This window comes from Hippopotamus amphibius, chromosome 5, assembly GCF_030028045.1.
Source record: "Hippopotamus amphibius kiboko isolate mHipAmp2 chromosome 5, mHipAmp2.hap2, whole genome shotgun sequence".
NCBI classification, from domain to species: Eukaryota; Metazoa; Chordata; class Mammalia; order Artiodactyla; family Hippopotamidae; genus Hippopotamus; species Hippopotamus amphibius.
Window position 1 is genome coordinate 73,935,489 of NC_080190.1, and position 10,100 is coordinate 73,945,588.

A 10,100-nucleotide genomic window follows, 5' to 3' on the forward strand; every position below is an offset into this window, starting at 1 on the left:
ATATTGTATAACCAACACCACATCATTTTCATCACCAACAGCACCCCCGGCAAGATACCTTGTACCCACTGAACAGTCACTTCCCATCCTCCACCCCAGTCCCTGTCCATCTCTAATCTGCTTTTTGCCTCCATTATGTTTAAATGAAGGGAAGCAGCTCCGGTCTAGAGACATCACATGACTTCCCAGGTTATACAGTGAGTAAACCTCAAAGCTGGAGCATCAAGTCAAGTTTGATTTCTTTTCTAGAGCATCACTGAGCATTGCTTCACATACAGATCACTTCAGCAGATTCTACATTAAGAAGTGTCACTCACTTTTGTCCTCTTTTTCAAGAATGTGTAAGACAATAATTCATCATGACTTTCTCCACTGAAGTTAATGATTGAAGGAAGGCTCTTCATTTTCCAGAATGTGTTCCAAGAGTAATTAACACATTGTCTCAGGCACTGTTCTAATTGCATTAGAAACATCTAACTCATTTCATCCTCACTACACCTATGAGGCAGAGACAAATACCTCATTTCTCAGGTGAGGAAATAGCAGTACAAAGAATTTAAAGGACTCACCCAAAATCACACAGTTAATAAATTAATAATCTATATTAATAGGATTTAATTTTTCAAATGGGGGGATCTGGAAATAACACAGACTTAGGGAATCTGGAAATCAACAATTAATCAGTGTTGTACACCATAGTATTGCTCAGGGCTTTTAATGTCTCAATTGTCTTTAATGGATTAAGAGTCTTTAATTGATTAACTATGAATTCGTGAGAGGAGAATACACGGTATAATATTTCTCGAAACATACTTGAGCAACGGAATCTTTAAAACCAACTCACTGAGGTATACGTTAAGTAAACTCATTTTAAGTGAATAGTTCAATGAGTTTTGACAAGGGGAGCCACCACCATAATCAAGGCAGGGAGGCACTCCATCACCCCCACCACCACCACCACCAGAGGATTTCCCCGCGCCTGGCCTTAGACAACTGCAGGTACTTAGGGACTCTTCTGAAGAAGTAGAAACCAGAGATCCTCACAGGCAACAAGTCTCTCAGTTACATGGTAGCTGTGCAATGGAAAAAAAAAAAAAGGAGCCGGGAGCACCTTCTTCATGTCTGACATTTTGTTGAGCATTTAACATATCTTACTTCATCAAATCCTGGAATGTTAGGAAGTCATTCTGAGGACTGCAGTCAGAGAGTGCTTTGTGGAAAGGATGTGTGTGCACACACACGTGTGTGTGTGTGTGTGTACACGCGCTGTATTAAATACAACAGAGAAGTAAAAGAAATCTTAACCTCTTTCCGGATGAACTAAGCAGGTTTTTGTGACAGAATGTTAATCTAGTTTCAGTCTGTAGACTGATGGCAAGTGCTCTGTGGAATGTAATTAATAAATATGAAGGATTAGATGTTGAATCTGATATCTGTTGACCTCGTAATTCTACAGAGCTTACAGGCAATAAAATGTCCCTGTATGTTGTACTGAATCTGTGTCTTGTTTTCACAATTATCTTTGTAAGTGGTCTTACTCAGTTACCATTCCAGAGAGCTCCTCTTCCCTCTTACAGCACTAATAAATTAGGGGTTCCATAAGTGCCTTTGTTCAGATTCGTTTTCTTCTTCCAGTTAATGAACAGCCATCTGCAGCTGCTCCTCGATCTTAATCCATCTGCATGGAGATGCCACTGTTATATACAGCATTCTATAAATATTGCTATGTTGACAAGCTGACTGCAGATGGGGGGGGATATTTTTATTATTATTATCCCTGATTAAGAGAGAGGCCAGATTGACAACACAAGGGCTCTGAGGTCCCTTCTCTTCTGTAAATTGTCTGTTCACATAATTATATTGCTAGTAACAATATTACGGTATGCATTACAATCATCACTGTGGTGGTTATTTGTTATCTGCTGAGTACCACTTCTGCATTCTGCAGTGTGCAAGGCACAGCGTGCAGGAAGACTTGAAAGGATTAAATATCTGTATTGTAAAAAGGAATGTGATCAGCTTAATGGAATGGAGCTGTTAAAGTAGACACAGTATCCTGTGCCACATTTACATGCCATGGACTAGAGCAAAGAAGTTGTGTTGCACTCTCTATATGTCAACCCGTCTCTTACACAATGAGACTGTCTGAAGGTCCTAAGGTAAAGCAATGCATTAGAAGGAAAATGGCTTCATTTAAATGCAGAATATGAATGCTTTTATAATGAGACAGCTTGCGAGATGACAAGTTCACAATTAGTGGGAAGAACTTTCATTAGCAATGACTTAGGCTATTTCTACCCAGCAAAGTAGAAGAGAAGGAAACGATCCAGTTGGTTTGGGAGAGAAAAAAAAAAATCCACTTTTTGCATACCTAATATATGTTGGGCACTGGAAACACAGTGGTGAACAAAACGGCAGGAGGTTGTGCTCTAGTTGACCAAGACAGGCATTGAACATGTGATCACAATTGCGGTTATGCAGAAGAGCAAGGGGCTGTGGAGTAGGTAACGGGGAGAAAGGCGTTCAAGCAGTTGACTGGTAGTAGGTTGGATGGCGACCCCCAAAAGCTATATTCACCTTAACCCCCAGAACCTGTGAATGCTGCCTTATTTAGAAAAAGGATCTTATGTAACATAATAAGAATCTTGAGATATGGAGGTCATTCTGGATTATTGGGTGAGCCTTAAATCCAATAACAAGAGTCCTCATAAGAAAAAGGCAGAGGGATATTTGAGATGGACAAAAGAGGAGAAAATACAAAAAAGTGGGAGAAGCAGTGTGGCTGTGGAGACAGAGATTGAAGTGATGTGGCCGCAAGTCAAGGAATGCTGACAGCCACCAGAAGCTGAAAGTGGCAAACAACAGATGCAGAGACAAGGGAGAAGGAGTCAAGAAACAACAGTGCAGGGCTTTCTAGGTGGTGCAGTGGTTAAGAATCCATCTGCCAATGCAGGGGACAGGGGTTCAATCCCTGCTCCAGGAAGATCGCACATGCCATGGAGCAACTAAGCCCATGTGCCACAACTATTGAGCCTGCGCTTTAGAGCCCATGAGCCACAACTATTGAGCCCATGTGCCACAACTACTGAAGCCCACGTGCCTAGAGCTTGTGCTCCACAACAAGAGAAGCCACAGCAATGAGGAGACTGCGCACCACAACAAAGAGTAGTGTCTTCGGGCTGCAACGAAGACCCAATACAACCAGTAAATTAATTAATTAAACAAAACAAAACAAAAACTCATGATCAGATTGGTTTACCAAGATAATGCAACATAATCTCCCATCTCAAAAGCCTTTAACTTAGTGCCATCGGCAAAGTCCCTTCTGCCATATAAAGCAACATATTTACAGGTTCCAAGGATTAGAACGTGGACTTTTGGAAAGGCCGTGATTCTGCCTGCCACAACCGCACTGACGGCCTGTGGAGAATGGCACAGAGAGAGGCCAAAGTGAACGAGGGAGACAGGGTAGAAGTCTATTCCAGTAGTGCAGGAGAAACGTCATGGGGGTTCAATCCAGGGCAGTGGTAGTAGGGATGGAGAAACCTCATCAGATTTGTAAAATATTGGCATTGTATTTGTACTTGATGTGGATGTAGGAACAGAAAGAAAGAAGCATCAAGGATAACGCTCAGGATTTCGGCTTCAGGATCTGTGTGGATGGTGGTGATGTTTGCTGAGCTAGGAAATATTGGAGATGCAGTTGGTTTGTACTTCACACTTTCTGTACCAGAGAGCTTCCTTTGACTCTTCCACATCTCCTCTCTTCCTGTCTTCACCACCCTGCTCTCTGCCCCAGGAGGCTGATCTTTATGCCCTACTCAACAGACGATTTTGCCCTCTCACCTCCAATTGGGTTCAATGAATGGCTTTGCCCTCTCACTTCTAACTGGGTTCAATGAATGGGGCAGAGGAAAGAGATCAAAGGAAGAGAGGAGAGTGAGGACTGGATATGCACTTCATTGGGTCTTTTCCTACTGGGTCTTCTTGGGTTGACTTTGTCCCACTATCTATCAGAAATTCTTCTCCACAGAGCTCTCTCATGCTCTCTCTCTCCCTGGGTTCTTGTAACCACTTCCTTCTCTTGCCCTTCAGATTCAGAGGCCTAATAGCTTCCTGCTGTTACTGGATCTACAGTAAGGCATCAACCCACGTTGCTTTTTCTAAACCTTGTCCACCATTTTGCAAACAGATTCTTTATTAACATTTCTTCTGTTTCCTGCCAGAAGCCTGGCTGATACAGGTTTGGTTTTAGACATCCAGATGACTTTAAGACACCCCAGTGGAAATTTAGATACATGGGTTTGAAGCTCAGAAGCAAACTGTGACTTGATGGTATAAATGTGGATGTGACTGGCACAAAGGTATTGACTGGAACGCTGGCAACGGATTAGATTATCTAAGAAGGAGAACAGAGTTAAAAGATGAAAAAAAAGCTTAAGAAAGATCACAAAGGAGTTTTAATATTTAAAGGCTGGTGGAAAAGCAAAGGAGACTGAGCAGAATTGGTCAGTGAGATAAAAGGGAAACCAAAAGAAAAGGATGTCATAAGAAAGGGCAAAAGGGATTTGTATTCACTTGCCTGGCTGCCATAATGAAATGTCATAGACTAGGCGGCTTAACCAACAGAAATCTGTTTTTCACAGTTCAGGGAACTGGGAAATCCAAGATCAAGGTGCCAGTGAGATCAGTTTCTGGTGAGAGCTCTTTCTGGCTTCCAGATGGCTTCCTTCTCATAGTATTCTCATATGGTATAGAAAGAACTAAAGAAAGAGCTCTCTGGTGTCTCTCCTTATAAAGGCCCTAATCCCACCATAAGGGCCCCACCTTCATGACTTCATCTAAACCTAATTACTGCACAAAGGCCCCATTTCCAAATTATACCGCCCTGGGTTTAGGGCTTCAATATGCGAAGTTTGGGGAACATAATTCAGCCCAGAGCAGGATTTAAAATGGGAAACTAGTTGATTGTGTCAAATGGTGCTGAGAACTAAGGTCCAGGGGACACTGAAAAGGGACCACTGGATTGTGCAAAGCAGATGATGCGTTTGATAAGTATGGGTTTTAATAATTTAACTTTATTTAGTAATTTACCAGGTGCTAATGGCATGTAAAGTATAACTCAGTCCTTGAGCTCATGAAGTTTCCTACCCAGCTACAGTGTCAAGTCATAAATATATACCAATTTAAATACAGCAGTAAAATAAAGAATTAGTACAGAGCTCTATGAAGGTCTGAAAGAAAGAAAATAATTTCGACTCCCATTTATTGAGGTATATTTAGATGTCAGTCACTGTGCTAAGAGCAATACATATATTATCTCATTCTAATCTTTGTAAAAATGCCACGAGGTAGGTATTATTACTATTATTCCCATAATTAAATTTTAACAGAAAAGGAAATTGAGACTTGGAGACAATAAGTTATTTTCCATGACCTGTGGCTGCTAAATAAAGAGCTGAGATTCAAGGCTACTTGACACCAAAACCCAGGCTCTTCACATGCATCTCAGGGCATAAATTCATTAAAACAACAATGTTTTTCACCTTGTTAAGAATAACTAATATATAGTCTATGGATTCTACATAACTCGGGGAGGATTTTAAAAACAGCTTTTGTATTAAAATAATTATAGATTTACAGGAAGTCGCAGAAGTACAGAAAGTCCCCGGATACCCTTCACTCAGTTTCCTCCAATTGGGGTACATTTTACACGACTACAGTATAATATCAAAACCAGGAAGTTAATATTGATATGTATGTATGGAAATTCTGTGTCATTTTATCACATCTGTAGATTCAGGTAACCATCACAATAATCAAGATACAGAACTATTCCACTGCCAAGGTTTCCCTCATGCTACCTCTTTAGAGTCAAGTCTGCCCCCATTTTCCTATCATCCCTAACCCTAGCAAGCACTAATCTGTTGTCTGTCTCTATACTTTTGTCATTTTGGGGACTGGCTTCTTTTCAGGGGCATAAGGCCCTTGAGACCCAACCCAGTTGTTGCCTGTGCCAACAGTCTACTCCTTCCTACTGCATACAGTATTCCATGTTTGACGTGCCACAGTTTATTTAACTATCACCTCTTGAAGGACCTTTTGGTTGTTGCCAATTTGGGGCTATTACAAATAAAGCAGCTACAAACAATCATGTACAGATTTTTGTGTGGACACAAGTTTTTATTTCTCCAGCACACACACCCAGAAGAGCAGTGGCTGGCTTGTATGGTAAGTATATGTTTAGTTTTTTAAGAAACTGCTGAATTGTTTCCCAGAGTGGCTGTACAATCTTACATTCCTGTCAACAAGGTACAAAAAACCCAGTTCCTCAGCATCTTTAGCAGCATTTGGTATTCTCACTACTTTTTATTTTAACTATTGTAATAGGTATACAGTGATAGCTCATGATGCACTTAATCTGCATTTCCCTAACAGCCAGTGATATTAAACATCTTTCCATTTGCTTAGTTGCCATGTTATCTGTATATCTTTTTTGATGAAATGCCTCTTCATATCTTTTGTCCATTTTCTAATTGGATTTAGATTTTTTTACTATTGTGTTTTGAGAGTTCTTTACATATTTTAGATACAAATTCTTTGATCAGATATATAATTTATAAATATTTTCTCCCAGTCTGTAGCTTGTCCTTCCACTCTCCAGAGTCCTTCACAGAGAAAAAGTTTTTAATTAATTGCATATATATGCACATATATATGTGCAATTAATTTAAAATAATTTAAAACTATATACATATATTATGCATCTACATATTATATATACATATGTAACACACACACATGTATGTAACTTTATCTATAAAACTGCAAAGACATCAACTTGGAGGTCTTTCAAAATGACACTGTCATCTGCATCAGAAATTCTGCTAGTGTTTACAAGTTGTGTCTTGGCAATAGCACACAGAACAGCTAATGTCATAGCTTATTCCATATCAAGCACTTTAGAAAAATATGCATCCGAAACACACAGAAGCACGTGAGCAAGTTGCTACAAGTCCATGTAAATTGTGCATTAAGATGGCCGATACTTTATAAGATTTTCAAAACAGCTTCATTCAGGATAGCAACTTGTCTCATAAGCAGCATGAGAGGGATTTTCAGAGTCTGAGATTAAGAAAATTGGAAGGTGGCATTCAGGAAGATAGAAGTTATACAATACAATTTAATACAATTTCTTTAGGTATCAAAGTTTGTAGGAAATAGCTGTATTACATTTCACACTGGATTAATCTAAATATATATATTAGAAAGAAAAATCTAAACTTTCAAAGACTTGGTTCTATAATGTGCATTTGAGAAATAGCCTTTGAAAGAGTAACTCTGTGGGTGACTAGGTTTACCGAAGTAGTAAACTGAAAATGGAGACAATCATCCAGCTTTTTAAATTGTCTAGATTTTATTTATTTTTCTTTATTGACTTAAATCTCTTTAGAAGTGTAACATAAAACAAGAGTAAGAGTATCTTTCCTTCTAAGTATTAGGTTCAATGTTATTAATTCTAGGTTTTAACCAATAGATGAACTGTATATTATAACTATAAATGGTATTGTTTTAATTACTGCCTGGCTAGAGAAGCACGTAATTTAAGTCTATGAATGTCTAATCTCTTAATCTCTATTAGCTGAGGGGCAACAGTTTTCCTTGGCATTTCTTTTTATATAATCACAAAGAGTGATTCCAGAAATAACAAAATATTCTAAATTCTAAAATAAGTTTGTCTCCAAAATATAACATCAAAATTTTATTTGAAGTACCTTCTTAATACGCATCTAGAAAAGATATCTAAGTTTTTAATTTAATAATATGTCCTAAGTATTCAGAGCTTTCTTGCCAGGAAATTTTTTTTTCACAAGATGACTGAACTAGAAAAAAGAGGCAATTCTGAAATTAATGGATTTGTAGCATGTAAAATAGTTCACAAAGTTTGCTTTTTTGCCCCACTCTGTGAGCTGCCAACTTTGGACAAAGAAACTTTTATGGGGTCGACTGACTTGCAGAAGCATCCAAGACCACCCTTTCCACTAGGAAGAGGTCTGCAATTAGAGAAGGTGCTGGCGGATTGACCTGAACACCAGGGGCTATCCAGCTGGGGCTCAGTGTTCATTCTGTCCTTTCAATTAAACTCCTAACAGATTCTTGAGGAAATAAGGGGAGAAAGACCAAACTGGCTTGAGAATCAGAACATACAACAGAGGGCAAGAAGCACAGGAACAAAAATGTATTCCAGATAGCTCTTTCTAAAGTCAGCAAACCAAAGTGTCATGGAAAGGGCAGCCTTACAAATGACCAAACAATACCCTCGCAGCCCAATGATATAACTGTTTACTTAGGTGAGTGGCAGTGAACTCCAGGAATATATTTTGTAAATTAAATATGTATAATAAAACATCAACCTCACGTATCCCAAGAATGTCTGTTGACTCTCTCTCTCTCTCTCTCTTGAGAAAGTGAAGCTAATGGCACTTTGCCATGGTTATGTGATATCCTGGCAAGAAAACTCGTTTTATATCACAAACATATGGTCCAGTAATGGTTTTATATTATACTCCGTTAGTGTTTTATTCCCTTTCTTAGGAGACCTCTTCTAGACAAGAGCAATATGTTTTCATGTCGACCTATCACATCAACTGTTAACACATGTCTCTACTTTTAGAGTTCATAATGGTTAAAAAGTTAAAACTTAACCTTATGTTAGTGTGACCTAAATTTTGTTTGTGTAGGAAAGTGGATCTCTAGCGCTCATCTGTGTTGGAGTTACTGTTTCTCTGTTTTCCTTTCAATTAAGGAATTCTCTCCCTCTTTTCAATGGTTAATATTCCTGAAGTTACAACTGACTAAATTGAAATGTGTACAAAATGTGGCAACCAGGACCGTAAGATGACTCTGGATTTAAGGTTGCACAAGTCAAATCTGGCCCACAGATGTGTTTTGTTTGACTTACAGAGTGTTTAAACATTTTCAAAAAATTAGTTGCCAACATTTAAGAATCGGGAGATTTTCAACAGAAATCTGGATCCTCAGTTTTTTTTAAATCTCACCATCAGCCCTGGTCCAAACCATGACACAGCAACAACTAGTAGATCCCAGGTAGCACCTGTCTCTTCACTTGGGGCCCCTCTCTGGTTCACCTCAGTCCCAGCCAACAAGCTTTCACTTGTTTATTCTCAATCTCTCAAGCCTGTCAATGTCCTTATTTGAGACTCCTTTCCCAGCTGTGTTATAGAGGGACTCTGGAAAGAATCAGTCATGTGTGGCTTTGAGAAATAAATAATCATGAGAGACAAGCAGCTATCCTCTATCCTCAAATATATGAAGGATGTTCCTGCAGAAGGGGGCAGGGGCGACCGGATGAATAAAGTACTATTGCCTCCACAGGTAGAAAAAATCCAGAGGAAGGCAATAACATCTTGAATGACAATGAGCCAGAAAAGGAAGGTACCGCCCTGGGGCAGCGTGAGAACTACAATTACTGAATGTGTACGAGCACGTGTGGGTAAGGCAGGACAGCATCGCTTGCGAAGCTGACCGGTGATCTCCACGGCTCCCTCCAGCTTCATGAAATCTGCCAAACTGACTTTTTAAAACCATCCTCTTTGGAGCAGCAGAGTGAGCGCTATGCTAAGTGGAAAACGAGTTTGAATCTGAAAACATTATATGAACATATAGGTCTTTGACTTATATTTGGATGAGGCTTAGTGAATGTCAACATTAACCTTCTGAATGAATCACAGGCAGTGCCCTGATTAGATTCATTTTGGAGAGTTTCTCTCTAGTCATGGGGCATTTGATTTCTCTCCTAATAACACAAGGCAATCAGAGGTACAGTTTTTCTTCTGGGGGAAAACATCGATTATTCTTAAAAGAGTAACATCAGCACAACTGTCAGGAAGCAAAAAAAGAAAAAGCACGATGGTTTTGAAAATCACTTGAAGTTTTTCTTTGCTGAAGGGATTAAAGAAAGAACACACAATGCCCCTACAATCTTTACAAACTACTGAAAAAATTACAATCACTGCTTTGCAAAGAAACAGTTACTGGGAAAGCCTAAGATTGGTGTGAGCATCAACAGGTTTCAGGCT

At 39.2% G+C, this 10,100-nt stretch overlaps 1 pseudogene; it reads right to left on the bottom strand.

Annotated features, from left to right (window-relative positions):
- The window catches only part of LOC130854234 (WD repeat-containing protein 55-like), a 32,011-nt pseudogene extending 22,433 nt beyond the window's left edge, over nt 1–9,578 (bottom strand).
- Nucleotides 9,579–10,100: the final 522 nt, after the last annotated feature.